At 31.6% G+C, this 13,456-nt stretch overlaps 1 pseudogene; it reads left to right on the plus strand.

Annotated features, from left to right (window-relative positions):
• Positions 1 to 13,160, plus strand: part of LOC132736791 (uncharacterized) — a 33,841-nt pseudogene extending 20,681 nt beyond the window's left edge.
• Positions 13,161 to 13,456: the final 296 nt, after the last annotated feature.

Below are 13,456 nucleotides of genomic sequence, written 5' to 3' on the forward strand. Positions count from 1 at the left end.
CTATACCGTGGAAAAACTAAGTAAAACTAACACCTTTTGGGGTTCAAACAAAGTTAATTTACAAGTCATTTATAAGGTTGACCGGAAAAATTTTGGAAGTTCCCTTTTTTTTTTATATAAACTAGTTTTTTTGGGGAATTTAACCTCGAAATTTTTGTTAATTACTATCACAGGGGGGTTGCAAATTTTATCGCAAATTTAAAATTTTATGTAATATTTTATATTTTTATGAAAATAATAAAATATTTTATGGATGGATTGTGGGTGTTTTATTTTAAAAATCTTAAAAAGTAAAAAATGCAAAAGTAATTTTTATATTTTTAAATTTTTTAAAAAACAGCACCCCTTCCTTTGGATCTTTTGTCGTCCCTGATCGAGTAAGAGTTGAATTTTATAGAAAACAAAAATATCATTAGAAACTGAAAGGCTAATGTATAATAATTATATAATTGTAATTGACATTGTCAACGATATTTTAAGTGTTTTTAGTCAACAATTACAATTTTGCAAAATCAAAGATAATAATGATAAATAGATCGACTGCCCCAATAAAATCACTAAAATGAGAGAAAAAAACCCCCAAAAAAACACGATGTCATTATTAATAATAATTTTGTGAGTGGTTTAGTAATGTGTTGTTTGTTTTGTTAATTTACTTGAATGAAAAAAGGGAGCACAATCGGGTTAAGGTCATTGGCTTTAAACCATTTGCCCCTCACTGCTGTAGATTTGAGCGGTGAATAATTAGTGTCATCAGATTTTACATTTGGGAAAACTATTCAGCTTGCTTATGGATTATTGGTGGTTTTATTCAGGTGCCCATAATTATGTTTTCCTGAAATAATGAATTAAGAATAGTATCTGATGTCTTTGTGTTGGAGTGATGTAAAATCCAATCAAAAAAAAGAAGAAAAAATCAAATTAACATTAATTATGTATATATTTACTTTTTCAGGGAAAGAGAAATGTAGGTGAAACTGTTGTGCAGGTAGAATGAAAATACGGGTGTACAATGTCGCTCATGGGGAACACATACCATTGCACCTGCCACTTATCGTGGGCGACGTTGACTTCAAGACGGACGATGGTGAAATTGAAGTATGGAATGCAAGCAGGAGAGAGTTAGTAGCAACAAAATGGCCAGTAATCGAGGGCGCGTTCAAAGTTTTAGTAAGATTAGTACCTGGAGATAATGATATTAATCTTCGATACCAAGATGAGATTCTTAAAATAACTCTTACCTTCACGTTCCCGCACTTCAAGCAGTTTGTTCGTCCGGTTTATATTGTACTGGCCGACGATGATGGTTATTTTCAAGGTCCCGATGACGAGGATTGTTCGGTTGACTCGGCCCTTGAAAGAATAAAAATTGGTGCTATGCTAATCCAAACCTTCACTGCCGAGAGAAAATGAAGGAGCACGGTTTCGGGCGTCAGGCTTTTCAACTAGAATGTGACGCCAATTACGAACCCGTCTGTAATGTGTTCAAAAGTAGATTAACTTTAGAGCGTGCACATAGCATGACAGGAAATGAACTATGGACTCATTTTGCACGAGAATTGATGATGTCATCAAGTTTTACTGACAAAGATCTCTCTAAATGGTACTGCTTTATGTCTTTCACTCGTTATGAACCTCCACTATCAGAAACACCAAAAACTCACAGTGAAATTCTAAAATACACAAAAGGACATACAGCCTTAGGTAAGTGGATGTTTTCTTTTCATTTAAGGAAATAACCAGCAGTTATATATTGTTATATTGCTGAGATGTTTAATGGTGGCAATTCATTACATTTACAGCAACACTGATAAAATAGAAAAGCACTGGAGTTGTAAATATATGCACCAGTCTTTTGTTCCATCCCTGCCATTTACCCCTGGGAAATCAGTGTGAACATAGAATTTGAATTGACCATAAAATCGCTGGTCTTGAAATATCATGCCAATTTCCAAGCTAGGCAAAATATACATGTATTATACAGTATATACCCAAAGTCTTAATGTTTGCGCCACTATATTGTGAAATTGCACACGGACAAGATGAATAGATTCATATGCACAATAAGTGCGTTAACTGTCCATGAAATAGTTTGTTTAACTTTGTAACTACCATTTGGAACACCACTGGAAAAGTCAAAACATTTCTTTCACTAACCCACCAGTACACCAGGGGTTTATAATGGCTGAAGGTCACAAATAAATGATGCATAGTTATTTACTGGGTGTTCTGCTCATTTTGACAATTTTACCTTTGATACATAATCATTAGTTCTGGATGAGTAATATGCTAAAGATGAGCTTATGTGAAGAAAGGAAGCTACAGGCAACAAACCTTGATATAAAATATAATATTATACTTGAATCTTCTTTATGTTTATTATTCAAGGTTTTACAATATACCATCTGGCAGACTGCAGCAGTCTGGTAGGCAATTATTTAACTGTTTGAGGGGAGTTTCAAAAGTTATTTGGAGTCTTTGTGACGGGGAGTTTCAAAAGTTTTTGTTATTGGAGTCTGTATAACTCATAAGTAACATTTTTTTGGTTGTGAAAGAAGGGGTTGGGGCAGTGTTTAATGTAGGAAAAAGTAGTTTGACAGCATCATGCAATGAAATTAAAATTGTTTGTAGAATTAGTGCTGAAAAATGGACAATTTGGCACAAATTATTTGACATAAAGTTAGGTCACTTCTTCTGAAACAATTTCTTTATTATGGTGTTTTTATGTCCCTACTTCTTTGGAGTGTCCATGTCTAGTTGTAGATCGACTGACAAAATAGTGGAATGTGAATGCATACATGTCCTCTGGACACATTTTTAGTTAAAAGGCAGGGTACTTTGTTATAAAAAATTACTTATATGGCCTGACTATTTTATTGATTTAATGTACATGTAGATATAGTTGAAGTCTAGTGAAGAATTTTCCTAGTATATTATATAATATTGCAAATAGTAAAATTCCTAGAATATAATGCAAAATAATATTCAACTTATAGATTAATCAAAACAATATTTCCTGAGAATATATAAATTTAACTTTTTAATAAGTTCAAATAGTTCAATATATATAATAAGTTTTCCATAATCTTCAATAAACTTTTGAAACACCCCCTCATTTACTGGCTTAACAAATATTTGTTATAGTATAATTGTACTTTTGTTGGTTGAGTTTGTTTTCTCACACTAGAGACTAGTTTAAATTTAAATTTCTAGCAAAGTTTTCTTAGAACTTTTAACCAGGTTTAGTGTTTTTCTATTCATATATGTTATGTATACAATGAACTTGTCACATCATTTTGTTAGGTGTGTTACTGTGGCTGAGTGCTTTCCCGTACGAAAACTTCCGCCCTGAAAAAAAGCAGAAATTCCGCCTAGCTACTAGGCGTAATCCGTCTAAGGCATTTCAGGTTTACATATCACAGATTCCTCCTATAAGCAGGAATACGCTGCGAAATATGCAAATTTTCTTAGGAGGAAAACAGTTAGGTAGCAGGAAAAAATCCTCCTTAGAAAATTTAAAACAGGAAAAAATTCAGCTTAAAGAAAGCACTAGCAGGAGAAAATTCCGCCTTAGGAAAATTCTTAGCCGAAAAAAAATTCTGCCTAAAATATTTTAACCAGGAAAAAAATACCTACTTAGAAAATCACTAGCAGGAGAAAATTCTTCCTAAGGAATACTAGCAAAAAATCCGCCTAAGGAAATGAAGTTATTCAATTTTGTGATAGTACACTAATAAAGCTGAATTATGGATGGATACAACATTATTTTTTAGCTGCATAAGAATATTTGGAATCCAAAATTGCAGACAGACAATAGGTGATCACAATTACAAAGCTTTTAAGTTATTTTTGTGAGCTTTACCATAATGTTTTCTACATTAGGGTGCATGTACAGTACGTAAAAGAGTCACACAAAAAACAGAAACACGAGTTATATTTTTTATTGCACTGCTATTGTATTGTTTTAATCCATGGCAAATTATTTTATTTTATTTCACTGTAAATGTTTTTTGTTCAGCCAGTTGTTTTTATTTTTATTCCAAGCATAACTGATCTGCTTTAACTTATGGTATCATTAATATCCTTGTCCGTGACTCCTCCCCTCCCATTCTTTTTACACCAGCTTGAGACATATCCTGAAACACAAACAGTCATCAGTAAAACACTGCCCCAACTAATATCTTATATTATTGTTTCTTGTCATTGTATGCAGTTATAATTATACATGCATTTAAACTGTAATTCATTACAACCAAACTTAGTGTTACAAATTTACTCTCAAACTTATTGCAAAATTATTTAATTTATTTGAAATATATTTTTATTGTTTAAATGTATCCAAAAGTTACTTACCTGAATTTTTATGATATTGGTTTTTATCTTCTTATCCAAAGTCATAATGTAGCATTCAAAATTCATTTACAACTGAGCATATCCAGATTATTGTCTGATTTTCATTCACAAGGCTAAGTCTTATTTTTTTTTCTTTGAAAAATTCAAAAATATTCAATCCTTACACTTTAAACAAAATATTATCTAAAAAATTGCTTATATATTATCACCACAATTTTTAACTATCAATAAAATCCTTTGTTATTTGCTTTATTTCCACTGTCTAAGCTTCTGCTGACCCATATATATTTCCTAGATTTCAAATTATGGACAAGTCCATGATATGATGGTAAACAGGAATAATCCAACCCATCGTTTTATTTTCACAATTATATAAAAATACCAGAAAATAAATGGAAAAAGAATCCAAAATTCATAATAAATATCTTTAAAAAAAACTTTGCAAAGTCCTTCTTAACAGACTCATTATATAAAATGTACAAAGTAACTGTTGCTTCCCCCCAAATAAATCGCATGGAACAGTCTGGACTGTAGCAGAATTTACGATCTGACCTGTGTGTTATCAGGTCTGTGGTGTAAAATCATAGTAGAGTGGTTACTAGAGGCAGTATTTATTTATTTATCCTGTTGATAAGAAATTTTCAGGGATATTACTCATTTAATTATATTACATTAAAAAGCTTAATATATGAGTTTAGTTCATACCCAAATTTAACAAAGTGAAATATATTCTATGCAAAAGTCATCACAACATCATTATATAATATGTTCTAAGTTTTAGTTTTGTTGTGGAGTTTTTTTTATCAATTAATGATTATGTATGTTTATGTTTGTACAAACAATATTTTAGTTTTGAAAATTAACAATGAATAAAAGCAGCAAAATAATTGTTGATCACTTAATAATCGATTTATAAAAATTATTATATACCTGTCATCTGCAGAAATTTCTCCAAATTCAGAAATCTGTCTAGTAAAATTTTCTAAGTTCAATTTCTGGTTAACAAGAAAGTCTAAGTACATAATTCCTGTTAACAAATAACTGACAAAATTCTAAGTCCTAAAACCCGTCTAAATTATTGCTCATCCCATATTTTCCGCCTAAGCCTTAGGCGGAATATGAAATTGCTTAGCAGGATTTTTTACAAAATTCCATGTCCGTCTTAAATTAGCAGGAAAATCTTATATACACGGAAATTTTAAGCGTTTTCCTGCTTATATTAGGCGGAATCCTGCTATCTTTTTCGTACGGGTTAGGTCATTGACTTAAAACTACTTTGTTGTCCCTCATTACTGTGGGTTCAAATCCTGCAAGAGACCAATTGGATTCTTACCAGCTAGCTGATGGAATGTCAGTGGTTTTACTCAGTTGATAGAGTTTGTGCCTGAAACCATGCACAGATGGGCACCACTAAAGTCCTTCTCCATGATAAAGTTTGAAATGAAATAAGAAAATAATATTGGTAATAATTTATAGAGATAAAAGTGATGCAGGAAAGGGTAATTTTAGTTTTTTCGTTAATATTTGGAAATAAAGAAAAGTAAACACTTATGCTTTTTTAGTAGTAATTAACTTGTGTTGAATTAAATCTTTTAAATTTTTTATTTTTTGTAAAAACAGAATTATAATTATCACATCCGAATTTTATCCAAAAAAAAATGAGACTTAGAATTTTTTTAAATAAGGTAATGAAGGTGAAGAATCTCAGATAATAATGTTTTTTACATGTTGGTTATATTATGTTCCAATAAATGATTAAAGTCATGGATATTTTGCCAGAAGTTATTTTATTTAATCTAAAGATAAGTGTTTTAGAAGCTTTCATTGTTTAGTGATTACCAGTAGATTAAGCGTAAGCTTTTATACTACCATAATTCTCTTTCCTAAATTTTCCATTGTTTCTGTCAATATAACATGTTAATCAAAGTTACTGAGTATTAATAATAGAAATTGGAACTATGTTATTCTTAATAGAATTCAGGCGAAAAGAACGTTTTATATTATTTATTATATCAGATAATATTTGCTCACTTTGGTTTTATGTTTATTGTTGGTTATAAATGTTTTTCATCATTTAGTAAGGCACTAGTCAGTTTTGAAAATTTCACATGTCCGCACAGGCTGTTGGACAACCCGGGCAATGTTGAGAATTGATTTTGCCCCCCCTTCACATGTTCTTAAATCCATAATAAATGCCAAAGGACTGAAAGTTGAAAATATCTTTCACTATGTTAAGACACGAAAAAAGTAAGTCACCCCCAATGACCCAGCAATACTGTGACACATGCAAGCTAAATATTGGCTCGGATTTCCCCTGATATCCCCTGCATTGAAGCCTAGGGGGTAGGGATTTACAGAAGTTTTAGAGGGCTAGTGTTACAATAGACTGGTATCGAAGATGTAAAATGTTTACCATTTTATGTAAACTAATCAGTAGAAATAGCACACAGACTGGTTTTGTTTGTCAGGTGGTGGTGGTCTAGCACTATTTGGAACAGGAAATCTTCACACATGGGCAGCAAAAGTGAGTGAAATCTACAGTCGCTTCACAGACATGCGTAAAATTGACCGCACTAAGCTGATGGACGACAGCGCTTATAGGTAGAAAAATATAACTTGATATAGTTACAACTGTTGTTGTTTTATTAAGTCAAAATAATCTTATGTCTCGAGCTGATTCTGAGACACTTAAGTTTGGTATTGGTCAGTGGCAGAGACATAATATTGCCCATGCCTAAAATAACACATTACTGTACATTCACATTAACTTATTTCTTTAAATTTAGCATTTTAGAAATATTTCTGGATTTGAATGCCATGTAGTATAATTTTGATACTGGTGAAATATTTTCATCATTACGTTTTCATACTGAGAATATAATTTTAATTGATTTAATTACTTGTCATTTAAGCACCTTAGATAGGACATTTAAGCATCTTGAGAATTCATCTAAGGATCTTCATTTAAGCACATCCTGATTATTCATTTAAGCACTTTACACATTTAATGGGTATAAAGCTTTATCTATTGACGAATTATTCTTATAAATTTTTTAAACAATAAAATTGTGTTGTTTCCATAATCTTGAGATAGATTCTAGAAAGGATTTTAACATACAGTGTCCCTGTTATTCAACATTAACAGAATAAAATATTATGTAGAGTTTTGACTGTAAGCAAAGATAATTGCTGCAATTGCGCCAGTCACTCCTAAGTACAAATTTAGACATATATTCCATTCAAACAGGTATTTTTGGAATAATTCTTTGTAAAAAAAAGAAATTGAAAAACTACAGACATGACAGATAATATAGCTTTATAAACTTTAAGCATCTTGATTATTCCTTAAAACATCTCAATTATTCATTAAAACATCTTGATTATTCATTTAAACACCTTTATTTAAGAAATAATATATCCCAAACAGTGATTTTATCGCTCAATAACATCACTGTTTGGAGTTTGGATGCGAGGAATTATATCACGAGGGCGTAGCCCGAGTGATATAATGATGCGCATCCGAACGACAAACAGTGATGTTATCAAGCGATAAAATCACTAATTTGGATATATTATTTCGATTCTAACACGACATCAACAAATAAATGTTGCCGTACTTGATAGCTAAGCAAAATTGCGCCTGATTTGTTTCCGTACTTATTTTCAGCGCGTCGGATTTTTAGTGGTTACGTCGCGTGTATAATGATTACGTCACATGTCTAAATATAGAACGTCAAACTGTGCATCTGTTGCATAATAACACACACTTTCTGTTCTTCTATGTTCAATAGGGGAAAATGCGGGTCGTGTTAGAATATTCATTTAGGCATATTGATTATTCATTAAAACATCTTGTTTATTCATTTAAACATTTTGATTGTTCATTTAAGCATCTTGGTTATTCATTCAAACACCTTGATTATTCATTTAAGCATTTTGATTATTCATTATAACATCTTGATTATTTATTTAAGCATCTTGATTATTCAATAAGCTGTTTAATTATTCATTTAAATATCTTGATTATTCATTTAAACACCTTGATTATTCATTTAAGAATCTAGATTATTCATTTAAGCATCTTGATTATTCATTTAAACATCTTGATTATTCATTTAAGCATCTTGATTATTCATTTAAACATTTTGATTATTCATTTAAGCGTCTTGCATTTATGAATATCTTTTCTTGAACTTCTCTTGATATCTTAAATGGTTTATTATTTTTGTAAATAAATTTAACATTGCAGTAATTCTGAGATGTAAAAAGAAATTATGTTTTATAATTTATGTTTGGCATATTTTGTAGAGAATATTACTGGGCCAACTACGCTACGGGTCTCGGTGCTTCACTTCATGAACTAGGCCATACATTTGATCTCGCACACACACCCTCAGGAATAATGGCACGAGGATTTGATGACCTTCACAAAGTCTTCACAGTTCAAAGGTCAAAAGTTGCAATACAGAATGGGGATCATCGCTATAGTAACCACGAGCGGTCACCAAGCAATGTTTCCCTCTCTGATACACAAGAAAGCAAAAGTTTGCAGCAGACGGAGGTGAAGGCAGTGAATATCAATGATAAAAGATACAAAGATGTTTGCTTTGGGAGCCCATTCAAAAGGGTACAATTCTTGCTTGAAATTCTTTATCATATACTTTTGATTACTATGATTTTATGATACTTTAACTTACAAGTGGATATTTCAGCGTGTTGAAAAATTAGCGAATTTAAAATTGCAGACATTTGCATGAGGAAATATTATCATAACATGCAAGGGTAGAATTAAATGACATGTTGGTTGATATTTACGTTAAAGGAAATTTTATCAATTTTCGTCAATTCGTGAAAAATTCACCAATATTTCTGCGTCGCTAACTTAACCACTTATAATACAGTAATTGTTCTTAAAGGAATTTTTGAGACAACTTAATATTTTTCTAAATTTTAACCCAAAGTTAAATGTGCTTTATTTTCACCAAATATAAAAGTATGGATTTCTCAATGCTACATAAATTTTAAGAAATATTAATGGTCTCTATGCACCACTGGTTTAGTGTTTTGATCCTTGACCATGAAGGCTGTTGGCCTGAATGGTTAATTTCTTCACTTCAGACTGACAAAAAAATGTTAAAAAGGCAATGAATACCACTTGGACTGGTAATTGCAATTCTTATATAGCCACAGAAGGACAAATAAGAGCAAACACATACAGAAAATGTTTGCTATTTTTATCTTCTATTTCAGCCAATCAGAAGGAACAGTAACAGTGGCAATGTGTACATAGCGCCATCTCCAGTTGTGTTCAAGGTGGAGGAGGGATTTAAACCAATGGCATTCCAGCAGACGGTCAATATAAGCATGAAGAATTACGATGGAAGTGAGACACATCAAACTATCACCAAGGATAGAAGTTATGAAACAGTGACAGAAGTAACTCTCGGAGAGTCAGGACAGCTGTTAGCAAAGACGTCAAAAAGAGGTTCGTTTGAAGTAATCTCTTTAGGTATGACTGTTCTGTAAGAATTAGAAGCTACATACTTGATAATTGTCAGAAATAATGTCTTCCCCAGGTGGTTGTGTCACACTTTGGTTTATTTTGGCACCCAAGTTGACTGAAACTTCACATACTTATTAGAGAGCATAAAAGGAGATCACTGACCAAGGCCCATAACTCTAACATGGATTTTAACAGAATTATGCTGTTGGTTGAACATTATCAAGGCTCTTGTTTTACAATCAAGCACTGAGATAGTTGAAGCAATGCTGTCCTACCAACAGCTCTTGTTATAAAACAGATGCTTGAAACTCATTGTTTTGGGATCGACCCTTGCATGTGATATTATATGGCAAGTGTACTGTTTTGTCTGGTGTAGTTTTTCTATATGCATGGACAGGTTATAGAACTTCTTAATACAAATGTTCACCACTATGACCAATTTCCTAGTGTGACACAAATACTGGTTACATGTACTTCAAGAGAGCAGACTTTATGATTATTCAAATAAACTGACAATAAAGCTTTGATAAATGTGTTTAAAGTAAACTGTATGATAATATGTATATTTTATGTTGTCAGAGAGATATCCAAGCTCGGGTTCCAGTTGTAGCTCAATGTCACATTCCTCTCAGTCACCTACTCGCGTCATTCCATCCAGGCTTCCAAACTCACCAACCGAAACAGAGCTCCATCTTCCAAAATTCCAGTATGCTGATGATGGGGCCCATTGGTACAGGGCCTCGGCTGTATTGCTTAGATTTCATAGGTGAGCTGTTTTAGATATGTACAAATTTAAAATACGATGCTTTTAACATAAAGTCAAAGACATTCAAATTATGATTATGTTTTGAAGGTGACAGATTTATTGTGTACTGTCTTTACTTTGTTTTTGTAAATATTGCTTTTATGATTTTAATAAGACTTTAAATATGACTTTGACAGGGACCATTTGGTACTCTTTTGCTTGTTTTTTATATACACAGTTTGAGATACAATATTAGTTGTGTTATAAGATGGTTTTACTATTCTGTTAATGCTAATGTTTTATCACTTGTCAGTCACTTCAGTTTGTTCTAATCTTGACACTGTCTATGAATTCTATCATGACTGTATTACAAAGAAAGCTATCAAGCTGGCTTAAAGAGGTACCAGTAGGTGGTTCTACTTGTGTGCAGCCAGATGAATTGTGACTAAATCAATGCATTAATGGATGTCATTATATCAGATCTTCTTTTCTTTGTGACAAACTGAAAAAATATTATTAGTATTCCAATAACCTCTCTTTTTCACAAATGTAAAATTGGGTTAATTATCTTATTTTTACAGGTGGTTCAATAGATTTGATGTAAGGGAATCCAAGAAGAACATGTCTTTTTCTGGGTATGTGTATTATAAATTAACACAGTTTGTTTCATAAATTAACTTAGTTTGTTTTGTTAAGTGAAATTTGATATTTTAATGAAATGAATATTAGTACCATTAACAAATTTGTAAACCTGATGATGAAAATATTTTATTTCAATGAATAAGCATCGTTAACAAATTTGTAATCTTGATGATGAAAATAAAAAACTGAACAACAAAATAACAGGAGTTATCATGTTACATGTTTTGTCTAACTAAGAGTTCAAATATATTATAATTTTCTATATACAACTGTATAAAGAAAAAAAAAATCTGATTGTAATTTTATCAATAGTGTGTATTTTGTAAATATTTATGTTTTAGAAAATTGCTCAAAAGCAAATTTTCTGCAGTCATTTTAGTTTAGATTGTACATATTTAATTTTACTTTTACAGTTATACATGTAACTAGGTTAAGAAACCATTATAGCCTCTAATGACTTTTTAATGGGTAGTGATAAATAGTGCTGTATTAAGTTTCTTAAAGTATCAAGTTGAAATTAACATTAGTAGAAATTGATTTTTGTAATTGATGTTAACAACTAAGGACAAGGAAGTTCAACAAAAAAAGAAAATCAATTTCCAAGTTCATTAACAGTTTCTTTCCTCTTGTGCCAGAAATAATGCAAGGAAGGGCACCTGAGGTCCCCTTCCACCAGTAAAGCTGGAAAGTCACCATATGACCTTAACAGTGTTGGTGCAACCAAAATAAATGAAAGAAGCAAAGTAACTTGAGGTGTAATGAATTGAAAAATATGACCTAGACTTTTATGGTTGAATTTTTCAAAATTCAGAAAATCGTCATTATTTTGATATCTGATGTCTATAACAGATGATTATGTTTATTTGTGTGTTAGATACATATCTTGTTTTATCATTGTAATAACATAATATTTCAGGTCTCGTATAAGGTCAAATTTTGGTTTGCGGCTGGTTGAACTACGGAGTGATCCAGAAGGTGAAGTTTTCCACCATTGGGAATTCCTATCCGAAACTCCGCCTACTGAATTTGCACTTAAGCAATCTCGTGTTAAAAATGTTCCGATCGAGGCCAAAACAGTGACGATTCTCGCAGAGGACAATGTCGGCAATGTTCTGAAGAAAAAAGTCGAGCTGAAAGATTTTGAATCATGATATTGGTTTTATTGTATAGATGATTGTTGTAGACCAAGGCTGTGATTGTTTTATTTTTTATTTTCTCCAGAAAAATAAGAACATTGCTTGTCTATAGAAAATGAAGGATCCATTTTGGCAATATGTTCCATATCCTTCCATGTATCCAATCATATTTCAATGCATTTTTGGCCATAATACTGTTATAGATTATTACCAAAGATTTCTAACAACATTTTTTCAGTAATGACAATGATCTGTTTAGTTATGACACTAATCTGTTCAGTTATGACACTTGTGTGTTACTAGTAAGTTATGACTTACCTGTGAAATTATGACACTGACCTGTAAGTTTGGACACTGATATTGAAGTATCCACACTCATGTTTCAGACAAGTCACTTCACTGTTTTTTGACAATTATTACTTTACTGGTCTGTGAAGTTATGACACTGATTGGTTATGTTTTTACACTGATCTATTTATTTATGACACTGATATTTTCAAGTTACGACACTGTACTGTTAAGTTATGACATTATTTTGTTTAGTTAAGATGGTGGTCTGTCAGACTTGTGTTATTTCAAGGTAATGGTAATGGACCCATAATGGCAATCTGTCATTTCTGTGCAAATATATCATATCTTTTAATTGGCTTCATTTCTTATTGATGTATAGATCACTGTTAAGATTAAGGAATTTAAAAGTGCAATAATTAATGCAAAATACAATTTTTATTCTATGAAAAAATTGCTACCTATTATGCTATCTTGATAACAATATGTCACACAAATAAAATTGGCAGATTGCCAATATGGGTTTATTTACGTACATGTATTGCATTAATTTTATTGGTATAGAAAAGGGCATGTTTGGTTTGTAGTTGTTTGGTTGTTTGTCTTTTTACAAGAAGTTTGTGCAGCTGGCTTGCAAGTGTTTGATTTTATTTAAAATACCAAGCTGCCTTCATGTCATATATATTGCCTTGACATTTGATTGAATCTATGTTTATCATTATCTAATATCTGAACATCACAAAATTAACAGATTCCGCCCGGAAATAAAGCAGCCGAGGCGTTTCACCA

This window comes from Ruditapes philippinarum, unplaced genomic scaffold (genome assembly GCF_026571515.1).
Source record: "Ruditapes philippinarum isolate M1 unplaced genomic scaffold, ASM2657151v2 ctg1262_1_1_1_1, whole genome shotgun sequence".
NCBI lineage: Eukaryota > Metazoa > Mollusca > Bivalvia > Venerida > Veneridae > Ruditapes > Ruditapes philippinarum.